The sequence below is a fragment of the Triturus cristatus genome, chromosome 11, assembly GCF_964204655.1.
Source record: "Triturus cristatus chromosome 11, aTriCri1.1, whole genome shotgun sequence".
In the NCBI taxonomy this organism is placed as follows: domain Eukaryota; kingdom Metazoa; phylum Chordata; class Amphibia; order Caudata; family Salamandridae; genus Triturus; species Triturus cristatus.
Genome location: NC_140594.1, coordinates 483,179,065 through 483,206,028, shown reverse-complemented (window position 1 = coordinate 483,206,028; position 26,964 = coordinate 483,179,065).

The window sequence follows — 26,964 nt, the reverse complement described above, 5'->3', positions numbered from 1 at the left end:
TTCAGTAGTTCCTGAGAAAATTGAAGTTAAAAGCACATAAATATCTATAGCCGTGCACGGTGCACGCGAGCGTAATTCTGATTGGTGGTTACATGTCAGTCAACGTTCAAATCGGTCGAAATCAGGAAGTGTCGGCCTCCATTTTGTTTGTTTTGAGTGCGAGAGTGAAAAAGGAAGGTGGCGAACGTGAAAAAGGGGCAGGGGTAAAGAGTTCCTGACCCCCTAGCCTTTGTCAGGGGGTACCTGAAGGACCCCGAAGGCAGAAAAAAACATTTTAATTTTTTTTAAAAAATCGCGCGGACTGCGCGCATGGTGCGCGCACGGTGAAAAACCATTAAAAAAATATATATATATTTTTTAAGACGTAGTTTATTGTAAAGTAAATAAATACAAAATATAATAATAAATACATAACTTAGCATTTAAAAAACCGTACAAATTCACTTAAAAAACCATAGGTTTCACACATGTTATAGTTAGGTGGACATTTCACTCGTAAAAAACCAATGAAATTACCCCGTTATAGTTAGTTGAGATAACAATAACTCGCGCGACCGCCACTCTATCACAAGCATGATGTCATGAGTGATGTCATGAGTGATGCCACTGACCATGTCATGAGTGAAGTAATATGTGACGTCATGAGCAGAGGATTGTGGGTGCGCAAGTTATAGTTATCTCAACTAACTATAACGGGGGAATTTTATTGGTTTTTTACGAGTGAAATGTCCACCTAACTATAACATGTGTGAAACCTATGGTTTTATAATATATATATATATATATATATATATATATATATTACCTACTGGCGGTCGCCAGTAGGTAGTTATAGTTAGGACCCCTTTTCCATAGGAAATCCGCAACATTCTATTTTGAATAACTTTGGCGCCGGTCGACGAATCCTCGCGAATTTCTCAAAATAGGTGGGGCGCTACGCTCCGCTCCTACCCTGAAAGTCTCGGGGGGATTCGTCAAGCGGGGGCTGAGATAAAAGGGGGGTCCCAAAACGCGTTTTTCCCATGCATTTTTCCATAGGACCTTTAGACAGAGCTACAGCCCGAACGGCTGAACAGAATTACTAGAAATTTGGCAGAGAGGTAGTCCTCAGGTCAAGGAAGTGCCTTTTGTAGGTTTGGTGTAAATCTGTTCAGTAGATTCTGAGAAAATAGCCTTTAAATCAATATATATATCTGAGCCAGCTTACGGTGCGCTTACGGTACGCTTACCGTACGCGTACGGTGGCGTGCGCGAGCGCGATTCTGATTGGCCCTTAGATCTTAGTAAACATTCGAATCGGTCGAAACCAGGAAGCGGCGGCCGCCATTTTCTCTCTCGCACTCTGAGGGGGGAGCTGATAAACAAATACCAAAAACATATAAAGGGGATGTTTAGACAGCGCCCATGCACATAACCATGTTAGTTGAGTCATCAAAGATCCCCCAAGGCAAAAAACGGTAATTTTTAATTTTTCGAAAATTTCGCCGATTACGCTTACCGTACGCTTACCGTACGGTAAAAAAATATAAAAAAAAAAATCCACACTCTCACCACCCCGTGCGCAAATGGTGGCCGAAGGCCACCATTTGTGCATTGCTTATTTAAGATCAGCTTTTTCCCAAAAAATTTCAACAGATTACCTATCACAAGGAAGCGCATAATATGTCCTCCATGTGCGCACGGTGCGCGAAGCGCATCGTGCGTACATGGCCCATCTAGCATAACGTGGGCAAGCGGTGCGCGTAGCGCACCGCTTGCCCACCGTGCGTGCACGGCACTAACTGCGTAAAGTGGGCGCGCGGTGCGCGAAGCGCACCGCGTGCTCACCGTGCGCGCACGGAATGAACTGCGTTAAGTGGGCGCGCACGCCACGAATGGCGTAAAGTAACTTAGCATTTAAAAAACCGTACAAATTCACTGAAAAAACCATAGGTTTCACACACGTTATAGTTAGGAATTAGCATTTAAAAAACCTTGCAAATTCACTGAAAAAACCATAGGTTTCACACATGTTATAGTTAGCGGAAATTTTACTGATAAAAAACCAATGAAATTCCCCCGTTATAGTTAGTGCAGGCAACTATAACTCACGCGACCGCAATCTTCTGCTGATGACATATGTGTCTTTATGAAAAAAAAATATTTGTAATATATGTATAGCTAAAAATGTATGGAAGAAGACATGGGCAAATAAGTGTCTAAATACAGTATTAGCATCAGCAGAGGATTGCGGTCGCGTGAGTTATAGTTGCCTGCACTAACTATAACGGGGGAATTTCATTGGTTTTTTATCAGTAAAATTTCCGCTAACTATAGCATGTGTGAAACCTATGGTTTTTTCAGTGAATATATATATACATACGCCACTTATCATCAGACATAGACTCACGTACAGAATGGAATTTGCGGTGTACATGCTCGAATGTAACTGCGGGCTGCGTTACATCGGGAGCACTAAATTGCAAGTGCATCTGCAAATTCTCCAGCACCTCAGGCGAAACGCGTCTCTCTTCTCTGTGGGGTCGAGGGCGACTTGAATTGTCATTAAAATCAGCCCCATATCTACAGACCGGTGTGCGTGCCTCTTCGTTTGGGAAGGTGGATTGGTGATGCATATCATTTTCGAACGTCGGCGGTTGGCGTTCTCCACGCACCACCAGTCATCATGTGGCTCCGCTTTTACCGCAATGGTGTTGGGAGGAGTACGATAGTGCTACACAGCGGAGCACCCAGAGTACGCGCCAGACGAATGGAGCGAGGATGACAGCTATGGAATTGGAGACTGCAGAGCTAGGTGGTTGTGACCGACGGCCAGCATGCGAATCCACGTTCCAATGCTTGAAAAGCCTCACCTGGTATATTGGCGCCCTTTGGAGACTGGTCACCGTAGATGCTGATGCGGAAACGGTGAGGTCTGTTATGGCTTGCTTATGCTTGATGTATACCAGTCCCCCCCGACCTCCATGACATGTTCATTCAGGAATCATGCTTCGAGCTGCTGCCGAATCCAGGTCGTGTGACACTTTGCGAATATCCCCATGCCTAAACTTTGGACACAATCTAGAACTCCTGTTTCGATTGGGCATCCCAAAAGACACTTGCAAATTCAAACCCCTTTTTGCTGGTCAACTTTGAAAACGGACTTTGGTATTCCAAGGCCAGCAAAGGGAATTATGGGTCCTGTAGTTCCCCAAGGACAGCAAAAATCATAGCACCATGGACATTGGACCGCCCTCTTATGTGAGGCCAGCAATGGGTTCACTCGAGATGTACAGTTGCAGGTTGTCAATTTAATTTTGCCCCCTTCCTCACTGGACTCATCAATTACACCTAAATGGCTGGGTTTCTTGTTGCTTATTTTTTAGCACAGCGAGTGTCTCATCTCAGTGTGCAGCCCGATTTTATGCTCTGCATTCATGCAGTTTTTATGTTTTATTATTGCTATCCATTTGAATCATGACAGCAAATGTTGAGAACAATGACACCACATCCACAGTATATGTTCCCACCCCCAATAATCAGATGCTACGTTTATTCTTCATATTATGTCAATATAGAATTACTATCCATGTATATCATTCAGCTCAGCAGGCTTATGAGACATTGTGTTTAGATCCTTGTAAAGCAGCTGACACTTGGATTCTCGGCACTGAGCAGATTTCAGTTTTAACACGCCAGTGACCGCTCGCATCTAGTCTTTCCATCATGTTTACTAATGGTTGAAGGAGGGGGAGGAAACTAACTATATATTTCCGTGATTTGCTGGTGCCATTCAGATTGATAAAGCCTGCTGCGCAGGCGAAACGCGTCTCTCTTCTCTGTGGGGTCGAGGGCGACTTGAATTGTCATTAAAATCAGCCCCATATCTACAGACCGGTGTGCGTGCCTCTTCGTTTGGGAAGGTGGATTGGTGATGCATATATATATATATATATATTCACTGAAAAAACCATAGGTTTCACACATGTTATAGTTAGGAATTAGCATTTAAAAAACCTTGCAAATTCAGTGAAAAAACCATAGGTTTCACACACGTTATAGTTAGCTGGACATTTCACTCGTAAAAAACCAATGAAATTTTCACGTTATAGTTAGTTATGCTAACTATAACTCGCGCGCCCGCAATGCACTGCTGATGACGTCACATATTACATCACTCATGACATGGTCAGTGACATCACTCATGACATCACTGATGACATCTCAAATGACATCACTGATGACATCACTGATGACATCATCCAGTGAATGTGTGTTTTTCTGAAAATTAAATATGTTTTATATATGTATATCTCAAGGTCGATGGAGGAATAAATGGGTATATAAGTGTCTAAATGGATGATTTGTTTTTGAAAAATTGATTGTGTAACTGACTGATTAAGTGTATCTTAGTGAATACATGGCTTAGTGAGTAATGTTTAAATATGTAAATATCTGTATCAGTCTCTCACTTTCTGTATAAGTGGCTGCATGGGTTGGTGAGTAGCTACATGAGTGTCTATATAGGTTATTAGTTGTTTTTTTGAGTATCAGTGTCTATATGGTTCGGTGGGGGGTATTACGTAGTGCATAGGTGCATGAATGAGTGACTCTCTGTTTGTATGTGTTGAAGACAGAATATGTGCAGGACTGGATGGGTGGAAGAGTGTGTGTATGGGTGTGTTAGTGAGTGAATGACTGTCTCAATAGTGTCTTTATGAGTAACTACATATGTTTTAAACTAGTATATGTGACTATTGGTGTATATAAGTGAGTATATGTGAGAGTGAGAGATTGAAAGAGTTCCTGTATGAATAAGTATGTGTTTCTATAAGTGATTGTTTAAAAGACTAAGTATGTGTAAGTTTCTGTAGAAGTAAGTGTGGTGGTGTGTGTATAACTGTATATGCAAGTAAATGTATGTTTCTTTCTTTTTTTCATGAGTGACTATGTGTGTCAGTAACTCTGTGGATGAGTGGCATTGTGTAACAGGATGTATTGGTGTATGAGTACATATGATGTGTGAGTACACGAATGAGTGACTGTACAGGACTGTTGGTGAATGAGTGGATGTTTATGTGGTTCTTAGAATTATTGAAGAGGTTGTTGTAATTGGTATTGGTATGTCCATTTTTTTGAAAATTTCAGTCTCTATTTTTGAATGTGTGTATCAAAGGTTATATTAGGGTGAGAGGAGATCTGCCACTCCATCACATGGATGATGTCATCAGTGATGTCATCAGTGATGTCATTTGAGATGTCATCAGTGATGTCATGAGTGATGTCACTGACCATGTCATGAGTGATGTAATATGTGACGTCATCAGCAGTGCATTGCGGGCGCGCGAGTTATAGTTAGCATAACTAACTATAACGGGAACATTTCATTGGTTTTTTACGAGTGAAATGTCCAGCTAACTATAACGTGTGTGAAACCTATGGTTTTTTCACTGAATATATATATATATATTCACTGAAAAAACCATGGGTTTCACACACGTTATAGTTAGGAATTAGCATTTAAAAAACCTTAGAAATTCAATGAAAAAACCAAAGGTTTCACACATGTTATAGTTAGCTGGACATTTCACTCGTAAAAAACCATTGAAATTCCCCCGTTATAGTTAGTTCAGCTAACTATAACTCGCGCGCCCGCAATGCACTACTGATGACGTCACATATTACATCACTCATGACATGGTCACTGACATCACTCATGACATCACTGATGACATCTCAAATGACATCACTGATGACATCACTGATGACATCATCCAGTGATTGTGTGTTTTTCTGAAAATTAAATATGTTTTATATTTATGTATATCTCAAGGTCAATGGAAGAATAAATGGGTATATAAGTGTCTAAATGGATGCTTTTTTTTAAAAAAAAATTTGTGTAACTGACTGATTAAGTGTATCATAGTGAATACATGGCTTACTGAGTAATCTTTAAATATGAAAATATCTGTATCAGTTTCTTACTTTGTGTATAAGTGGCTGCATGGGTTGGTGAGTAGCTACATGAGTGTCTATATAGGTTATTAGTTGGTTTTTTATCAGTATGAGTGTCTGAGTTTCTGTATGGTTCGGTGGGGGGTATTACTTAGTGCATAGGTGCATGAATGAGTGACTCACTGTTTGTATGTGTTTAATACAGCATGTGTGCAGGACTGTATGGGTGGATGAGTGTGAGCATGGGTGTGTTAGTGAGTGAATGACTGTCTCTATAGTGTCTTTATGAGTAACTACATATGTTTTAAACTAGTATATGTGACTATTGGTGTATATAAGTGAGTATATGTGAGTATATGTGAGAGTGAGAGATTGAAAGAGTTCCTGTATGAATAAGTATGTGTTTCTATAAGTTATTGTTTAAAAGAGTAAGTATATGTAAGTTTCTGTAGAAGTAAGTGTGGTGGTGTGTGTATAACTGTATATGCAAGTAAATGGATGTTTGATTCTTTATTAGCATGAGTGACTATGTGTGTGAGTAACTCTATGGATGAGTGGCGTTGTGTAACAGGATGTATAGGTGTATGAATACATATGATGAGTGAGTACATGTATGAGTGACTGTAGAGGACTGTTGGTGAATGACTGTATGTGTATGTGGTTCTTAGAATTACTGAATAGGTTGTTGTAACTGATATTGATATGTTCATTATTTTGAACATTTTAGTTTCTATTTTTGAATGTGTGTTTCAATGGTTATATTAGGGGAAGAGGAGGTCTGCCACTCTATCACAAGGATGATGTCATCAGTGATGTCATCAGTGATGTCATTTGAGATGTCATCAGTGATGTCATGAGTGATGTCAGTGACCATGTCATGAGTGATGTAATATGTGACGTCATCAGTAGTGCATTGCGGGCGCGCGAGTTATAGTTAGCTGAACTAACTATAACGGGGGAATTTCAATGGTTTTTTACGAGTGAAATGTCCAGCTAACTATAACATGTGTGAAACCTTTGGTTTTTTCATTGAATTTCTAAGGTTTTTTAAATGCTAATTCCTAACTATAACGTGTGTGAAACCCATGGTTTTTTCAGTGAATTTGCAAGGTTTTTTAAATGCTAATTCCTAATTATAACGTGAGTGAAACCCATGGTTTTTTCAGTGAATTTGCAAGGTTTTTTAAATGCTAATTTTTTTATTTTTTTTATTTTTTTTTACATATTTTTATTTTAATTTTCTATCCTTTTTTAAAGACTATGGTTAAATTTTCAAAATTCTACAATATGTTTTTATTTTACCATTTTTATAAAATAAACAGGTAAGATTTATTAGTATAACATATTTTTTTTTTTTCCTTTTTTTTTTTACGTGCGCGTACGGTAAGCGTATGTCTTGCTTTAATTACGTTAGATTTCTACGCTGTTTGCGTTCATTTACGCAATTTGCGTAGACGCACGTCACGCGCGCGCAGCGCGTAACGTGTACGCTGCACGTGCACGTTACGCGGAAGTGAAGGGGCGTGCCTGTTTTGCGCATGCGCGCGTGCGCGTGTCTTTTTTACGCGCATGCGTACTTTTGCCGTAAGCGCTCCGTAAGCGTACCGTAAGCGTAACGTACGCGCACGGTAGATCATGTGATCAAGAAACAAGACTTTTGATTGGTTTTTACAACTTTCAGTTCTAGAACTCTCCTACACCACACCCATTCCCCTCATTTCTGCTTGTGATCCCTTAGGAGAAGGAGCTGGGTTGTCTTTGTGATACGATGGCAGAACAGCAGACCTCTTCAGAGAGTGAGGCTAGCAGCACTACCTTGAGGCAGAGAACGAGGAAACAAAAGACCTCTTTCATATGGGAGTATTTTTCTTTTCCAGAGGGCCAGCAAAAGGTAAATGCACCCTTAGTGACTTGTAAGCTGTGTAAGCGTGTACTTTCAAGAGGGAATCCCAACAAGAAGTATTCCTTCGGGAATCACACCATGTTGAGACACCTTAAGGATGTACACAGAAGGACACATGCTCGACATACTGAAGGTAACCCTTCAGTAAGTCAACCAAGCACATCCACAGCAGCTCAGCCTGGACCATCATCTGCAGGGCCGAGTCAATCTTCGGCCGGTCAGGTGAACCCTTCATCTGTGGGGGGAGCATCTCCTTTTTCTCGTCCTCTGGAAATTAACCCTCGGTTTCTGAGGGTTGAAATACGGTGCGCCACTTGTCATGATCTAATTTGTTATAGGGAGACCAGTATGTCCCTAGTGAACAATAAAATAGATCAGCACATTTGTCGTACCAACTAATATTCCCATTCTTTCTTTCCTCTGTCCCTGCATGAACACAACGGCTCTTTTAAGAGCCAACCTTACCTTTCAACTTTTTTTTATATATTTTTTTAAACTTTTTTTTGATTTTTTTTTTTACCGTACGCGTACGGTACGCGTAATTATTATTTTTTTTTTAAAACAAATTACTGAAAATCAATTATCACATTACAAGGTCCTTGAGAGACTACAATGAAAAACTGAAAATATGATTGTGGAGAAGTGGAAAAAAGGGACCATGAAATTTTTGACTTACCATACCCACTCAAAAAAATATTTATTCATTTAAATTTATTTTTAATTGCTTTAAAAATGGTTCAAGTTTACGAAAATAACAACATCTGTAACCTGGGTGACTGACTACACTCCAGCAAGGTCAACCAGCCTTAGTGATGCTGAATGTATTTGCATTACTGACTGAAACCTCAAACCCCACTCGCTTGTGAATACTGTGCATGATTCCACAGGGTAAGCAGCTGGGTGTGTGCTAAGAGTCTGCTTCTGCACCAAAAAATGGCTCCCCCTTTCCATCTAATGCAACTGTGAAATCACCAGAGCAATACGCAATAAATCTCTGCCTGTAATTCCTATATGCACACAGAGTCATGTTTTCACATTAGTCACAAAACGAAATTTCTTTGCCATTTTGAAAGCACACTTACTACTCTTTTTTTTGGCAAGTGATAAACACTTTTACAGTCTGTCACATTTTGAATCCACTTTTCAGATTCTTAAAAAAGCACATGTCCAAACTGCTTTTTCAGACCAGCACCATGTGTAACCTGGGTGACTGACTACACTCCAGCAAGGGCAACCAGCCTTAGTGATGCTGGATGTATTTGCATTACTGACTGAAACCTCAAACCCCACTCGGTTGTGAATACTGTGCATGATTCCACAGGGTAAGCAGCTGGGTGTGTGCTAAGAGTCTGCTTCTGCACCAAAAAATGGCTCCCCCTTTCCATCTAATGCAACTGTGAAATCACCAGAGCAATACGCAATAAATCTCTGCCTGTAATTCCTATTTGCACACAGAGTCATGTTTTGACATTAGTCACAAAACGAAATTTCTTTGCCAATTTGAAAGCACACTTACTACTCTTTTTTTGGCAAGTGATAAACACTTTTACAGACTGACACATTATGAATCCACTTTTCAGATCCTTAAAAAAGCACATGTCCAAACTGCTTTTTCAGACCAGCACCATGTGTAACCTGGGTGACTGACTACTCTCCAGCAAGGGCAACCAGCCTTAGTGATGCTGAATGTATTTGCATTACTGACTGAAACCTCAAACCCCACTCGCTTGTGAATACTGTGCATGATTCCACAGGGTAAGCAGCTGGGTGTGTGCTAAGAGTCTGCTTCTGCACCAAAAAATGGCTCCCCCTTTCCATCTAATGCAACTGTGAAATCACCAGAGCAATACGCAATAAATCTCTGCCTGTAATTCCTATTTGCACACAGAGTCATGTTTTCACATTAGTCACAAAACGAAATTTCTTTGCCATTTTGAAAGCACACTTACTACTCTTTTTTTTGGCAAGTGATAAACACTTTTACAGTCTGTCACATTTTGAATCCACTTTTCAGATTCTTAAAAAAGCACATGTCCAAACTGCTTTTTCAGACCAGCACCATGTGTAACCTGGGTGACTGACTACACTCCAGCAAGGGCAACCAGCCTTAGTGATGCTGAATGTATTTGCATTACTGACTGAAACCTCAAACCCCACTCGCTTGTGAATACTGTGCATGATTCCACAGGGTAAGCAGCTGGGTGTGTGCTAAGAGTCTGCTTCTGCACCAAAAAATGGCTCCCCCTTTCCATCTAATGCAACTGTGAAATCACCAGAGCAATACGCAATAAATCTCTGCCTGTAATTCCTATTTGCACACAGAGTCATGTTTTCACATTAGTCACAAAACGAAATTTCTTTGCCAATTTGAAAGCACACTTACTACTCTTTTTTTTGGCAAGTGATAAACACTTTTACAGACTGACACATTATGAATCCACTTTTCAGATTCTTAAAAAAGCACATGTCCAAACTGCTTTTTCAGACCAGCACCATGTGTAACCTGGGTGACTGCCTACACTCCAGCAAGGGCAACCAGCCTTACTGATGCTGTATGTATTTGCATTACTGAGTCCAACCTCAAACCCTTAAAGTATTCTTTATTTTTACCAGTACACCTTAATTTATCGTGAAAACATAGTCCATATTATTTTACATGTTCCTCAGATTTAAATTTCTCCCAAAACAGAAAATAATAAACACAACTTCAACAAAAGGAATTCCATTTCTATTATTCATTTCTTAATTTACCATATACATCCCCTCTCAAACTCTAAACTCACCTTTAAAATTAGTTAGCTGTGAAAGAAATGTGGCACTCAAACAGCAGATTATCAGAGCCAGGATCTCTGTTCTTTACACCTCTCTCCTCTCAGCAGAACCAGATAATGGCAAACTTTCCCTCTCTTTTTCCACACATATACATGTTAATTTCAAATCTCAGTGCTTCCCCCTTTTTTTCAAATGTAATCACACATTTCTATTGGTTGAAAACCAACCCTTTTCCAAAAGTACCCTTCCCCCAACTTGACTTCTGCCTAGTACCCTTCCCCCAACTTGACTTCTGCCTGCTACCATAGCAACAGCTCATGGAACACTGCTGTGTGGAGTTAGGTCAGAAGTTCACCAAACAATGTTTCAATTCCACAGAGCAAGAGTGCTTGACTTTTCAAACCTAACAGCAAATCCATAGTACTGTTCTTTGGTAACACATTTTTCTGTACCAATACAAAACATGCTTCTATTAATTTACACATACAGCCTAGTTTTTATTCTAGAATGGTATGAAACAGCCAATCAGTTCTTTTTTTTATGAAAAAAATATGTATGCCTCCATTTCCAAACTATCTTTCATTTCTTTTTACCATTCTACTGAATTACACCTCCTGAGTGCATCCAGTTCTCCTTTGAAGATGTTCACAGTGTGGATTGTAGGGCACAGCCATGTCTTCTGGAGTGAAAAGTATGCAGAGAAAACAGATATGGTGAGAGACCTTGCTTTGCCAAATGTAGACATTAAATGGATTGGTCAGAGAGGGTTAAAGTGGCACCAATTGATGCCATTGGTGAAATCCTTCATGCAAATCCAACACCCTGACCTCATAATAGTGCACTGTGGTGGCAATGACCTAGGCACTTTGACTGGGGTAGGTCTGGAAATGCTTATGAAGGACACCTTTGCACAACTGTTTTCACTTTTCCCTAAAACTGCCTTTGTGTTTTCTAACATATGCCAAAGGCAAAAATGGAACTGGTCCAATCATTTCTGTCCGCAGATTGACAAAGCAAGAAAGCACGTCAACAAATCTGTTTCTGCGTTCCTCCGTGACTATGGTATGGGTTCCATTTACCACAACAACTTGCGTTACGACATGCAAGACATTTATAGAGGAGATGGTGTGCACTTCAATGATGAAGGGAACAGAGTCTTCCTCTTGAACCTTAGACTCTGCATCGGTACTTACTTTTAGGTACCCCTAAAAAATCACTTCATAAACACAACGGCTCTTTTTAGAGCCCCCTAATATCTAAACTCTTGAATCTGCATTTCATTTCTTTTATTTTTTTTTTTCTACCGTACGCGTACGTTGAGCTTACCGTACGCGTACCCCGCGATTTTTTTTAAAATCAATAAATGTTTTCTTTGTACTTTTCTGTCCTTCTTTGACCCCCTTACAAATGTTAGGGGGTCTGTAACTCTCTCCATTGCCCCCTTTTCAAGATATCACTCTTTTTTTCTGAGGAAACACACGAAATGGCGGCCGCCGCTTCCTGGTTTCGACCGATTCGAATGTTTACTAAGATCTAAGAGCCAATCAGAATCGCACTCGCACACGCCACCGTACCCGTACGGTAAGCGCACCGTAAGCGCACCGTAAGCTGGCTCAGATATATATATTGATTTAAAGGCTATTTTCTCAGAATCTACTGAACAGATTTACACCAAACCTACAAACGGCACTTCCTTGACCTGAGGACTACCTCTCTGCCAAATTTCTAGTAATTCTGTTCAGCCGTTCGGGCTGTAGCTGTGTCTAAAGGTCCTATGGAAAAATGCATGGGAAAAACGCGTTTTGGGACCCCCCTTTTATCTCAGCCCCCGCTTGACGAATCCCCCCGAGACTTTCAGGGTAGGAGCGGAGCGTAGTGCCCCACCTATTTTGAAAAATTCACGAGGATTCGTCAACCGGCGCCAAAGTTATTCAAAATAGAATGTTGCGGATTTCCTATGGAAACGTGGTCCTAACTATAACTACCTACTGGCGACCGCCAGTAGGTAATATATATATATATATATATATATATATATATATATATATATATATATATATATATATATTATCTACTGGCGGTCACCAGTAGATAGTTATAGTTACAACCTAGTTTCCATAGGAAATCTCAAAATTCTATTTTGAATAACTTTGGCGCTGGTTGACGAATCCTCGCGAAATTTTCAAAACTAATGGGGCGCTCCGTTCAGCTCCTAACCTGAAAGTCTCGGGGTGATTTGTCAAGCGGGGGCCGAGAAAAAGGGGGGTCCCAAAACGCGTTTTCCCCATGCATTTTTCCATAGGACCTTTAGTCGCAGCTACAGCCCTAACGGCTGAACAGAATTACGTGAAATTTGGCAGAGAGGTAGCCATAAGGTCAAGGAAGTGCCTTTTGCAGGTCTGGTGTAAATCTGTTCAGTATTTCCTGAGAAAATAACATTTAAAAGCATATCAATATCTATATGCGTGCACCATGCGCGCACTGTGCGCTCACCCTGCCGTGCGTGAGCGCAATTCTGATTGGTTGTTAGATGTCGGTAAACATTCGAATCGGTCGAAACCAGGAAGTGTCGGCCGCCATTTTGTCTCTCGCAGTCTGAGGGGGTGAAAGAAAAAGGTGGAGAACTTGAAAAAAGGGCAGAGTGGATAGTTCCTGACGCACGGTGAAAAACCTGAAAAAAAATTAATTAATAAATACATAACTTAGCATTTAAAAAACCGTACAAATTCACTGAAAAAACCATAGGTTTCACACACGTTATAGTTACGAATTAGCATTTAAAAAACCTTGCAAATTCACTTAAAAAACCATAGGTTTCACACATGTTATAGTTAGCTGGACATTTCACTCGTAAAAAACCAATGAAATTCCCCCGTTATAGTTAGTGCAGGCAACTATAACTCACGCGACCGCAATCCTCTGCTGATGACGTCAGATATTACATCACTGATGACATATGTGTCTTTATGAAAAATAAATATTTGTAATATATGTATAGCTAGAGATTAATGGAAGAAGACATGGGTAAATAAGTGTCTAAATACAGTGATGTAATATCTGACGTCATCAGCAGAGGATTGCGGTCGCGTGAGTTATAGTTGCCTGCACTAACTATAACGGGGGAATTTCATTGGTTTTTTACGAGTGAAATGTCCAGCTAACTATAACATGTGTGAAACCCATGGTTTTTTAAGTGAATTTGCAAGGTTTTTTAAATGCTAATTCGAACTATAACGTGTGTGAAACCTATGGTTTTTTCAGTGAATATATATATATATATATATATATATATATATATATATATATATATATATATATATATATATATATATATATATATATATATATATATATATATATATATTGATATGTTGAGATATTGATATTATATACTGTTTCTTAAAGCCTACAGTTGTTCTTCATTTATCGGAATAGAAATGGAAGGAAAGAATCAAGGGCGGAAATAGGTGTCCCATGAGTAGACAGGGTCAGTAAAAGTGGTGGTCTGAGTGCAAGGTATGTGGCTACAGAGCACCCTTTACCAAAGACACCGTTTTGTTGGCCCATGAAAATGGGAAACAAGTGTAGGGAGATTGTGGTCTACAGGTAGACAGTACAGCAGTTAGTGAGGATTTTATAACCTGATCCTTCCCACTGTACTGCAGTAGGCTTCACTCTGTGGTGTGAACCCTCTACAGTGGCAAGGCTGACAATAATCAAAGATTTCTGACAAACGACTGGCTGGTCTTGGATTCTTGGATAGATACTGATAAACACTACACCAGCCTCTACTCAATCCTCTGTTGATTTATCAGTGCCTTCTTCAGGCCTAAACCATTTATCATTAAGCCTTCCTGATAGCAGAAATTTAGAGGAGCCCAACCCATTTTCAGAAAACATAACATATTAAACTAGGTTTAGGGGCAACCTGCTGCTAGGGTGGTGGAGATTACAGTCACCACCCTGATAGACTACCAACCACAATGTTTAGAGATAACCGCTGGTCCAACAAATAACAAACCTTTTTGTTTTTAAAAAACAAACTCCCAAAGCAGGAGTTTGTGTTTTTGGAAAAAAACAAACGGACCCCACACCCTGGTAGTTTTCTCCCAGGGTGTGGGGCAAATTTTAGTTTTTTCTGGTTATTACCGCCAAGTTTTTTCTAGTAGTGATGGACAAAATATGAAAACATCAGACTGTCCGCTCTAAAAAGGACATCTGATGTCCTTACTTTGAAAGGCCCTACTCCATTGGCCAGTTTGAGATAGCTTACTAGTGTCTGAGCCATGAGGGGCGCCGCCATTGGGAAGATGATTGACGATCGGTGTAAGAAATTGGGTTAATAATTGAAAGTGCTGAGGGCCCCACTCAAGCACCATTCACAATCCCTGTCTTGGTGAACCAGAAAAGTCACTAAATAGGCCTGTCCTTAACACTCTAGTAGCTTGGTACCAAGCAGTCAGGCTTAACTTAGAGGGAATGTGTAAAGTATTTATGCAGCCCTCAAACAATAATAAAGTGCAAACACAACACAAGAACAATCTAAAACCTGTATTCGATATTTCTGTCTCTCAGTGACTCTGGCTATGGCTCTATCGGGAATGCAAAGGTTTTGCAGCAGTTGGTGCACAGGCCCGTATGCCTGCCAAATTCATTCAGCAAGGGCAGCATTCACCCATATCTGCCTGGCCACCCCTCAAATCGACTAACATTTTGTTTCCATATGAAGAAGTGGTGTGCATTTCTTCTGCAACTGGTATGCCCTTAGATTCACGTTAAACTTGAACAATTGGGGCAAATGGTTCCACCACTAACGTAAAAAGCATCAGCAATAGTGGGCAGCCTTGTTGCATGCTTCAGTAGATTTTATAGGCCTACAAAACCACTTCGACTGTTTTCACCTAGGCTACCAGGGTTTGCATAAAGCAGACTGACCCACTGGGATTAGTCGTCCCATATGTTCATCAGTTTCTACAACACTGCGCTAAAGAACTATCAACTCTGCATATTGGAAGATTTCTCTATGTCTATCGACAGGACCGTTGCAATGTCCTTATCTCCTTAGGGGTTTCCTCTAAGATTTTAAAGAGGCCACTAATATTGGTCAATGTACTCCATCCCAGTATAAACCCACACTGGACTGGATGACCTATTGTGGTCATTGCAGGTAAGAGACAGGTTGCTAAAACCTTGCTTGTATATTTTAATCCAGGTATACAATAGACAGGGGCCGGTAGCATGCTACATCCCTATGCGGGACACCACCCGGGTCCATCTCATTTTCAAAGGAAGGGCTTCTGCTTCTTTAGCCCCAAATCCACTTTAGTGAGGAGATGTGCCAAGATATCTATGTAAGTGCTGTAAACCTTTGCTGGCATGACGCCCAGCCCAGCGTATTACTAGTCACCACTTTTTTGACCGCTTCTTTAATTCCATTTCTGTTATAGATTAACCAAGTCTGCCACACAGCTCAGCAGTTACATGGACAGTTGGCTGCACTCCAGCTAAGCCTCTATTTTCCCCTCAGTTGCTGGTGGGTCCTCCATGCATACATAAAGCTTTGTAACATTCGTAGAATACCCAGTTAAGCCCAATTTGAGTGCTCTGGAGTTCACCCTGCCGATCTCTGACTTGTGTTGTTGTTCCCTCTCTAGTGTCAGCTTTTGAGAGCCAGATCAAAATCCTCCTTGGCTTATCCCCTACCTCACGCTACCTCACAAGGTATTCATTCTCATTCTGCGATTGCAGTCACTTCACTAGGGTGGCATGTCTTCCCTCTTAGTCCCCATCAATGACCGGAAGTTGAGGTCCAATGCCACCTCTTTCTCCATCTGTCTTAAGGAATTGGCTAATGAGTTTAACTCCAGCTCCGAAGGTTTGCATTTCACACCACCTCTCCTATGCAATGGCCTCACACCACTATGTTTAATGCTTACCATTCCACGATGGACAATGAGGCTTGCCCTGATTATGTAGAGCAGCCCCCCCAGAATGTAGGGTCCTGCAGCATTGTGGTAAATAACTCCCACGTGGGCACGGGAAATGCGGGTGCATCCTGCTATGGATGCATTACCAAGGGATTGTGGTCAGATACAGTCCATCCCAAATACTCTGAGTGGGTAACGTTCAAAGTCACCATCCTTGATGTCATGAATCTATCCAGGCAAACATGCAAGTTGTGTTGTATTAAGTAAAAGGAGAATTATCTAGTTCTCCATGTCCATTGCGCCATGTTTCATCCAGACCCCAGTCTCGTACGACTTCCCGAGTGAGTGAGGTGCTTTGGCCACTGGTGCTGTGGGCAAAGGAGGGCAAGATTGATCCAGCGACACATCTTGCACACAGTTAGTGTCTCCTCCAAATGTGAGTGTGGCACCCATTTTTGCAGTTAGCATTGCCAAGAGCGTATGGGATAAAGACAGGTAATCTGCACAGGGAGCACATATACAACCCAGAGTGACCTCTTGGATATCCACTATACCAGAACTCAAAACAAACCTCCTCTTTGGGACCCTGTTGATTTAATAAACAGTGAATGGTGTCCCGGCCATAGCCACATGAGCACTCCTTTGACATAGGAGGAGTGTCTGGTAGGAAAAACCTGTCTCCTCCTCCTTTTCTGGAGTCTCACTACCTCAAGCAGTGCCAGATATATCTCTTGAGAAATGCAATTTGTACCTCCCTTCCCTTCAAGTATACAAGGACTTTGTACCTCTTGATTGCTGAGCCCAGTCCTTTGACATTCATCGTAAGAAGAAATGCATATTTAGGAATAGCCATCTATCTTATAAAGGTGCTTTACACCCCCCTTCTTTCTGATGGGGGAGGCCATCAGGGCTCTTTCTCTCAAAGGTCTGCCCTTTGCCTCTTGCCGATTGATAGTGTCCTTGAGAGCCAATGACGTGTAGAACAGCAACCAATAACGTCCCAAAACTCCTGGTCCCTAGGACCGGTCCATCCAGTCGAAGAAAAAACAACATCTGAATGTTGTGTCTCAAGGAACTCTCTACCCGTTCCTTGGAGAAGAGGTGGAGGTGTGACAGGATGTTGTGAATGTGCTTCTGGATGCCCTGCCCAGCCTATTGCCTTCACAATCTTCTCTCTCTTTTCAGTGTGCAGCTGTCCCCAAGGTTTCATGCTTTATAGACAGAACTTGATGCTTCTCTTCTGTTTGTTTCCTATCCTGCCTGTTACCGCGGCCCCACAATCCCTTCTCTCCAAGCGTTCACTCAATCACCTGGTGTGAGAGTTTCACGAGTCTTCTGTGGTCCTCGGTGTGAGGGACGGCAGTTCCTCCTCTCCCTGCAGTTCTCAGTCATTCATTTTTGAGTCCTTACCCCAGGCCTCTGGAGACAGAGCCTCTCCTGTTGACCTTCTATCCTGTCTCCCTACGGCCACTGCTGCCACCAATGCCACTTCCCTGCGCTCCTCCTCATGCACTTCGGTAGGCTTTTTTGCAACTATTCACTGGTGCCTCGTAGGCGAGAGATGCTTGTGTAGGCATATACCTCTTAGTTTGGCCTGATAAGCTTCCAAACAGTCCCAAGCCACAGAGGCCTCTATAAAGAAAGCTGTTTTTCCTATCCAGCATTGTTTTCAGCCTGGCCAGGTACAACAGCATGTATTGAATGCCTTGTTCCCTGAATGCTCTTTTCACATCGACATATGATTCTCTCTACCTCTGGACTGCCAGGGTATAATCTATAAAGATGGATACTATGTTTGCCAACTTTACATATGCCCAGCAGTCTAGCTTTGTGCAGAACAATGTCTTGGTCTTTGTAGTGCAGCAACCGAGCAAACACCTAGGTGCGATTCCGATCCTGTAAAACCCGGGTACGAATGGTCGTACGGAGCGTATTCTCCGTACGACTCGTACTCGGGAAATGCACCTTACAAACCAGGAAGTACGATTCGTACAGAAATACCATTTCCGTACGAATCGTAAAAAACTACGTGCGACGAAAAAATACCCACAATTCCGATCCGGGACATCGCGTACGTGACGTCCGGATGGAGTCAGGCAGCGTTCTACGGACCAGCAAGTACGATTCGTGCCTACGTCACTCCGCACGGATCATTTTTTACGGCAGCCAAAAACTCCGGGGAAATTGAGGACGAGGCGAAGAAGGAGCAGCGGGATGCGACGGACAGCCATGGACCCCATCCTACGTTTCATCCCGGCCCTCCTAGCCCACGACATAACCTCCACCTAATTTTTAAAATACCATATACTGTCCATACATTACCTCCAGGGTCTGGTCACTTCGGGGGGCGTGTCCACCAATCCCCACGTCCGCGTACCCGTCACCACTACAATGGTGGTATGGCCCGTAACCACGCCCTCAGAGCGTGGGTACGCCCCGTACCACGCATACCCCTACATCACCACTCCAATGGTGGTACGGGCTGTACCCACGCTCTGAGGGCGTGGTTACGGGCCGTACCACCATTGGAGTGGTGATGTAGGGGTACGCGCCGTACCCACGTCCTCAGAGCGTGGGTATGGCCCGTACCATGCGTACCCCTACATCACCACCACAATGGTGGTACGGGCGGTAACCACGCCCTCAGAGCGTGGGTACGGACCGTACCACCATTGTAGTGGTGATGTAGGGGTACGCGCCATACCCACGCCCTGAGGGCGTGGGTACGGCCCGTACCACCATTGGAGTGGTGATGTAGGGGTACGCGTGGTACGGGCCGTACCCATGCTCTGAGGGCGTGGGTACGGTGCGTACCCCTACATCACCACTACAATGGTGGTACGGCGCGCACCCCTACATCACCACTACAATGGTGGTACGGGCCATACCCACGCCCTTAGAGCGTGGGTACGGCCCGTACCACCATTGGAGTGGTGATGTAGGAGTACGCGCCGTACCCACGCCCTCAGAGCGTGGGTACGGCCTGTACCACCATTGGAGTTGTGATGTAGGAGTACGCGCCGTACCCACACCCTCAGAGCGTGGGTACGGCCCGTACCACGCGTACCCCTACATCACCACTACAATGGTGGTACGGGCCGTAACCACGCCCTCAGAGCGTGGGTACGGCCCGTACCACCATTGGAGTGGTGATGTAGGGGTACGCGCCGTACCCACGCCCTGAGGGCATGGGTACGGCCCGTACCACCATTGGAGTGGTGATGTAGGGGTACGCGTGGTACGGGCCGTACCCATGCTCTGAGGGCATGGGTACGGCGCGTACCCCTACATCACCACTACAATGGTGGTACGGCGCGTACCCCTACATCACCACTACAATGGTGGTATGGGCCATACCCACGCCCTCAGAGCATGGGTACGGCCCGTACCACCATTGGAGTGGTGATGTAGGAGTACGCGCCGTACCCACACCCTCAGAGCGTGGGTACGGCCTGTACCACCATTGGAGTGGTGATGTAGGAGTACGCGCCGTACCCACACCCTCAGAGCGTGGGTACGGCCTGTACCACCATTGGAGTTGTGATGTAGGAGTACGCGCCGTACCCACACCCTCAGAGCGTGGGTACGGCCCGTACCACGCGTACCCCTACATCACCACTACAATGGTGGTACGGGCCGTAACCACGCCCTCAGAGCGTGGGTACGGCCCGTACCACCATTGGAGTGGTGATGTAGGGGTACGCGCCGTACCCACGCCCTGAGGGCATGGGTACGGCCCGTACCACCATTGGAGTGGTGATGTAGGGGTACGCGTGGTACGGGCCGTACCCATGCTCTGAGGGCATGGGTACGGCGCGTACCCCTACATCACCACTACAATTTGTGGTACGGCGCGTACCCCTACATCACCACTACAATGGTGGTATGGGCCATACCCACGCCCTCAGAGCGTGGGTACGGCCCGTACCACCATTGGAGTGGTGATGTAGGAGTACGCGCCGTACCCACACCCTCAGAGCCTGGGGACGGCCCGTACCACCATTGTAGTGGTGATGTAGGGGTACGCGTGGTACAGGCCGTACCCACGCTCTGAGGGCATGGGTACAGCGCGTACCCCTACATCACCACTCCAATGGTGGTACGGCCCGTAACCACGCGCTCAGAGCGTGGGTACTGCCCGTACCACCATTGTTGTGGTGATGTAGGGGTACGCGTGGTACGGGCTGTACCCACACTCTGAGGGCGTGGGTACGGCGCGTACACCTACATCACCACTCCAATGGTGGTACGGCCCGTAACCACGCCCTCAGAGCGTGGGTACAGCCCGTACCACCATTGTAGTGGTGATGTAGGGGTACGCGTGGTACGGGCCGTACCCACGCCCTCAGAGAGGGGGTACGGACCGCATCACCCGTACCTCTAAGGCACCAGTACATTAGTGATACAAGGCGTACACACGCCACGAATGTTGGCTTAGGGCCTGGTGCAGCATATAACCAGTATATTGGGGTGTGTACATGGCCAGGACAGCAGTGTACAGCACCAAGGGTGCTGTCTGCCAAGGAGTCCCAGCAGTGGACATAGACATGTGAGGGGTGGGTGCCTATCACTCCCAGCAGTGGACAGAGACATGTGAGGGGTGGGTGCCTATCACTCCCAGCAGTGGACAGAGACATGTGAGGGGTGGGTGCCTATCACTCCCATCAGTGGACAGAGACATGGGGGTGGGTGCCTATCACTCCCAGCAGTGGACAGAGACATGTGAGGGGTGGGCGCAGAGGACTCCCAGCAGTGGACAGAGACATGGGGGTGGGTGCAGAGGAATACCAGCAGTACACAGAGACATGTGAGGGATGGGTGCCTATCACTCCCAGCAGTGGACAGAGACATGTGAGGGGTGGGTGCAGAGGACTCCCAGCAGTGGACAGAGACATGTGAGGGGTGGGTGCAGAGGACTCCCAGCAGCGGACAGAGACATGTGGGTGGATGCAGAGGACTCCCAGCAGTGGACAGAGACATGTGAGGGGTGGGTGCCTATCACTCCCAGCAGGCAACAGACATGTGAGGGGTGGGTGCAGAGGAATACCAGCAGTGGACAGAGACATGTGAGGGGTGGGTGCAGAGGACTCCCAGTAGTGGACAGAGACATGTGAGGGGTGGGTGCAGAGGACTCCCAGCAGTGGACAGAGACATGGGGGTGGGTGCAGAGGAATACCAGCAGTGGACAGAGACATGTGAGGGGTGGGTGCAGAGGAATACCAGCAGTGGACAGAGACATGTGAGGGGTGGGTAGAGAGGACTCCCAGCAGTGGACAGGGACATGTGAGGGGTGGGTGCCTATCACTCCCAGCAGTGGACAGAGACATGTGAGGGGTGGGTGCAGAGGAATACCAGCAGTGGCCAGAGACATGGGGGTGGGTGCAGAGGAATACCAGCAGTGGACAGAGACATGTGAGGGGTGGGTGCAGAGGAATACCAGCAGTGGACAGAGACATGTGAGGGGTGGGTGCAGAGGACTCCCATCAGTGGACAGAGACATGTGAGGGGTGAGTGCAGAGGACTCCCAGCAGTGGACAGAGACATGGGGGTGGGTGCAGAGGAATACCAGCAGTGCACAGAGACATTTGAGGGGTGGGTGCCTATCACTCCCAGCAGTGGACAGAGACATGTGAGGGGTGGGTGCAGAGGACTCCCAGCAATGGACAGAGATATGTGAGGGGTGGGTGCAGAGGACTCCCAGCAGTGGGCAGAGACATGGGGGTGGGTGCAGAGGAATACCAGCAGTGCACAGAGACATGTGAGGGGTGGGTGCAGAGGACTCCCAGCAGTGGGCAGAGACATGGGGGTGGGTGCAGAGGAATACCAGCAGTGGACAGAGACATGTGAGGGGTGGGTGCAGAGGAATACAAGCAGTGGACAGAGACATGTGAGGGGTGGGTGCCTATCACTCCCAGCAGTGGACGGGGACATGTGAGGGGTGGGTGCAGAGGAATACCAGCAGTGGACAGAGACATGGGGGTGGGTGCAGAGGAATACCAGCAGTGGACAGAGACATGTGAGGGGTGGGTGCAGAGGAATACCAGCAGTGGGCAGAGACATGGGGGTGGGTGCAGAGGAATACCAGCAGTGGACAGAGACATGTGAGGGGTGGGTGCCTATCACTCCCAGCAGTGGACAGAGACATGTGAGGGGTGGGTGCAGAGGACTCCCAGCAGTGGACAGAGACATGTGAGGGGTGGGTGCCTATCACTCCCAGCAGTGGACAGAGACATGTGAGGGGTGGGTGCAGAGGACTCCCAGCAGTGGACAGAGACATGTGAGGGGTGGGTGCAGAGGAATACCAGCAGTGGACAGAGACATGTGAGGGGTGGGTGCCTAACACTCCCAGCAGTGGACAGAGACATGTGAGGGGTGGGTGCCTAACACTCCCAGCAGTGGACAGAGACATGTGAGGGGTGGGTGCAGAGGAATACCAGCAGTGGACAGAGTCATGGGGGTGTGTACATCATGATCAGATGAGCACAACTCCATGGGTGTATGTACGCATCCCTAATGTTCGACTATGTTGATAGTGCCATAACAACACATCACTGACAGTAGTGTCCCACTACCATGAGGATGGATGTCCTTCCCCCACTGCATGACACAACACATGTGGGTGTGAGGACAAATGACACATGCATACCCACCCCTGGTGGATGCAGCACAATACCCACACAGAGATCATGCCACAAGACTGTATACTCATGTCAATGGCCACTACACTAAGAGAGCCAAAGGGAACACACACTGTCACGCACATCCCAGGACTGATAGAAATGTACAGGTGCTGGGACAGCCACCAAGATGTTGCCTCTCATGGAAGGAATAGGGTGGACTTCCCACAGATACAATGCCCACAATTGTCAGTCAGGTGCTCAAATACCCTGCAGAACAAGTACCAAATGTGTGCTAGGCTGGGATAACACACATGCATAGTGCGGAAAATGCTGAATGTCGCCATTAAGGCATGACAACATACTCAATACACAAGTACAGTGACTAGCAAGGATGGCACAGAGGATGCAGCCGGAGACATTGCTGAGCAGGCATGGCCATAGTTGAAGGGATCCGTCACCAACAAAGGAAATGTAGACACAGGTCAGCACAACAAAAGTTCAACTCCCTGCAGGGTAGATGTCAGGTGCCACAGAGGAAGGAACAGTCCTTGGGACAATGGGCCCAATTCACAGAACTAACTTAAGACAAAATCCTAAACTTACTACCATTTTCGTATTCACAGAAGGCACTTACTCATTTTGGTATTCACAGAAGACACTTACTCACTTCGGTATTCACAGAAGTTAGAAGTCCTAACTTTAAGACTCCTAAATGCCTTCTGTGAATACTGAAAGTCTTAAAATTAGGATGTTTCTCAGCTAAGGCTACGGCCAACCGGCGAAAGGCTTTTCTGAATCTAAGAGCGGATTTGCGGGTGATGGGGGCGCGATACGGCCTTTATCACCCGTGTTTATTCAAAGTTACCTACAACAACAAGACTACAACTTATGAAGATCCAGTGCGCTTACAAAGTTTCATTAATGCACACAAATCTTCTGCCATGGATGCCTCCAGACCATCATCCTCTGCTTATGGCTGAATACTGTTTTTATAATTCTCCTATGGCTATGCATGTTATGCTGTGTTTCTTTAGAACTTTTTCATGGTTATAGCTTACCTGAATTTCTCTGTTTCTTCGGATGGCATAGTTAATGTCTTTTTCTTGTTTGGGCATGATGGTTGTTCCTTGTTTTCCTTGTTTAGTCATGGTTCCATCGTGACTTCCCGGCACGTTTTAATCCTTTGTTCTCCTTTTTTCGTCCTATCAATCAATCAATCAATCAGTGACACTTATAGAGCGCGCTACATACCCGTAGGGTCTCAAGGCGCTGGGGGAGGGGGGGTGCCGCTACTGCTCGAACAGCCAGGTCTTCAGCTTCTTCCTGAAGGAGAGGTGGTCTTGGGTCAGGCGCAGGTCGGCCGGGAGGGAGTTCCAGGTCTTGGCGGCCAGGTAGGAGAAGGACCTTCCTCCTGTAGTCGCTCTTCGGATGCGGGGGATGACGGCGAGGGCGTGGTTGGCTGATCGGAGGTGGCGTTTGGGAGCGTAGAAGTTGATCCGGCTGTTGAGGTAGCTCGGGCCTTGGTCGTGTAGGGCTTTGTGTGCGTGGGTGAGGAGGCGGAAGGTGATTCTTTTGTTGACGGGGAGCCAGTGAAGGTCTCTCAGATGTCCGGAGATGTGGCTGGTTCGTGGGATGTCGAGGATGAGTCTGGCTGAGGCGTTCTGGATCCGCTGGAGTCTCTTCTGGAGCTTGGCGGTGGTACCGGCGTAGAGGGCGTTGCGTAGTCCAGTCGGCTGGTGACGAGGGCCTGGGTGACGGTCTTCCTGGTCTCGGTGGGGATCCACCAGAAGATCTTCCGTAGCATGCGTAGGATGTTGAAGCACGCCGAGGAGACGTTGTTGACTTGCCTGGTCATGGAGAGGGAGGAGTCCAGGATGAAGCCCAGGTTGCGTGCATGGTCTGTCGGTTTGGGTGCGGTGCCCAGGGCGGGAGGCCACCAGGAGTCGTCCCAGGCGGAGGGTGAAGAGCCCAGGATGAGGACCTCCGTCTTGTCAGAGTTCAGTTTCAGGCGGCTGGTCGTCATCCACTCGGCTACCTCTTTCATCCCTTCGTGTAGGTTGGCTCTGGCGGTGGCGGGGTCGTTGGTCAGGGAGAGGATCAGCTGGGTGTCGTCGGCGTAGGAGATTATGCTGAGGTTGTGTTGGCGTGCGATGGCCGCGAGGGGGCTCATGTAGACGTTGAAGAGGGTGGGGCTCAGAGAGGATCCTTGAGGGACGCCGCAGATGACTTCGGAGGCCTCTGACTTGTACGGTGGTAGGCGGACTCTCTGAGTTCTTCCGTCGAGGAAGGAGATGATCCATTCCAGCGCCTTGTCCTGGATTCCGATGTTGCTGAGGCGCTGTACTAGGGTGCGGTGGCAGACAGTGTCGAATGCCGCGGAGAGGTCTAGGAGGATGAGGGCCGCTGTTTCTCCGTTGTCCATCAGGGCTCGGATGTCATCGGTGGCGGCGATGAGGGCGGTCTCGGTGCTGTGATTGGCTCGGAAGCCGGACTGTGAGGGGTCGAGGGATCCATTCGTCTCGAGGAAGGCGGCCATCTGCTTGTTGACGGTCTTCTCGATGACTTTGGCTGGAAACGGGAGCAGCGAGATGGGGCGGTAGTTCTTGAGTTCGGTGGGGTCTGCTGTTGGTTTTTTGAGTAGAGCGCTGAGTTCGGCGTGCTTCCAGCTCTCAGGGAAGGTGGCGGTGTCGAAGGATGTGTTGATGATGTCTCGCAGGTGGGGTGCGATGACAGCGTCGGCCTTGTTGAAGACGTGGTGAGGGCAGGGGTCGGTTGGTGATCCGGAGTGGATGGAGTTCATCGTGCGGATGGTGTCTTCGGTGCTGATCGGGGTCCAGGCGTGGAGGGTGGTGGTGGGGGGTGGTTGTTCGGTCATGGTGTGCGTTGGTTGGTTGTTGAAGCTGTTGTGTATGTCCGCGATCTTGTTGTGGAAGTATGAAGCGAGGGAGTTGCAGAGGTCTTGCGATGGGGTGATGTCGTTGTTTCCTGCGCTGGGGTTGGATAGCTCTTTCACGATGTTGAAGAGTTCCTTGCTGTTGTGTGCGTTGTTGTCCAGCCGGTCCTTGAATGCAGTTTTCTTGGCGGCGCGGATCAGCTGGTGGTGCTTCCGAGTGGCCCGCTTGAGGGTGGTCCTGTTGTCCGGTGTAGGTTCCCTTCTCCAGACTTTCTCGAGGGCTCGGCAGTTCTTCTTGGAGCTCTTGAGTTCGTCGGTGAACCACGGGGCTTTCTTGCTGCCGGGTCTGCTGGGCGGGGTCCTCAGCGGGGCGAGCTCGTCCGCGCAGTTGCTGATCCACTTCGTGAGGTTGTCGGCGGCCTGGCTGGGGTTCGCTGAGCTGGCAGGAGGGTGCTGGCTTAGGGAGGTGGCGTGCTGGTCTGCTGTGATCTTGTTCCAGCTTCTGCGGGCGGCCTGTTGCTGGTGGTGGTGGGTCGTCGTTCTCTTGAAGGTGAAGTGGACGCAGCTGTGGTCCGTCCATTGAAGCTCTGTGGCGTGGCTGAAGTTGATGTCTGTGCTGGAGGAGAAGACTGCGTCGAGTGTGTGTCCGGCGAGGTGGGTGGGGGTGGACACCAGCTGCTTGAGTCCAAGATTGGCGAGGTTGTCGAGCAGGGTGCTGGTGTTGCGGTCGTTGTTGTTCTCCAGATGGAAGTTGAGGTCTCCCAGGAGGATGTAGTCAGCGGAGGGGAGGGCATGCGGGCTGACGAAGTCGGCGATGTCCTCGCTGAATGGGGTGCGTGGTCCCGGGGGTCGGTAGATCAGGGTGCCTCTGAGGGTGGTGTTCGGGTTGGTGTGGATCTGGAAATGCAGGTGTTC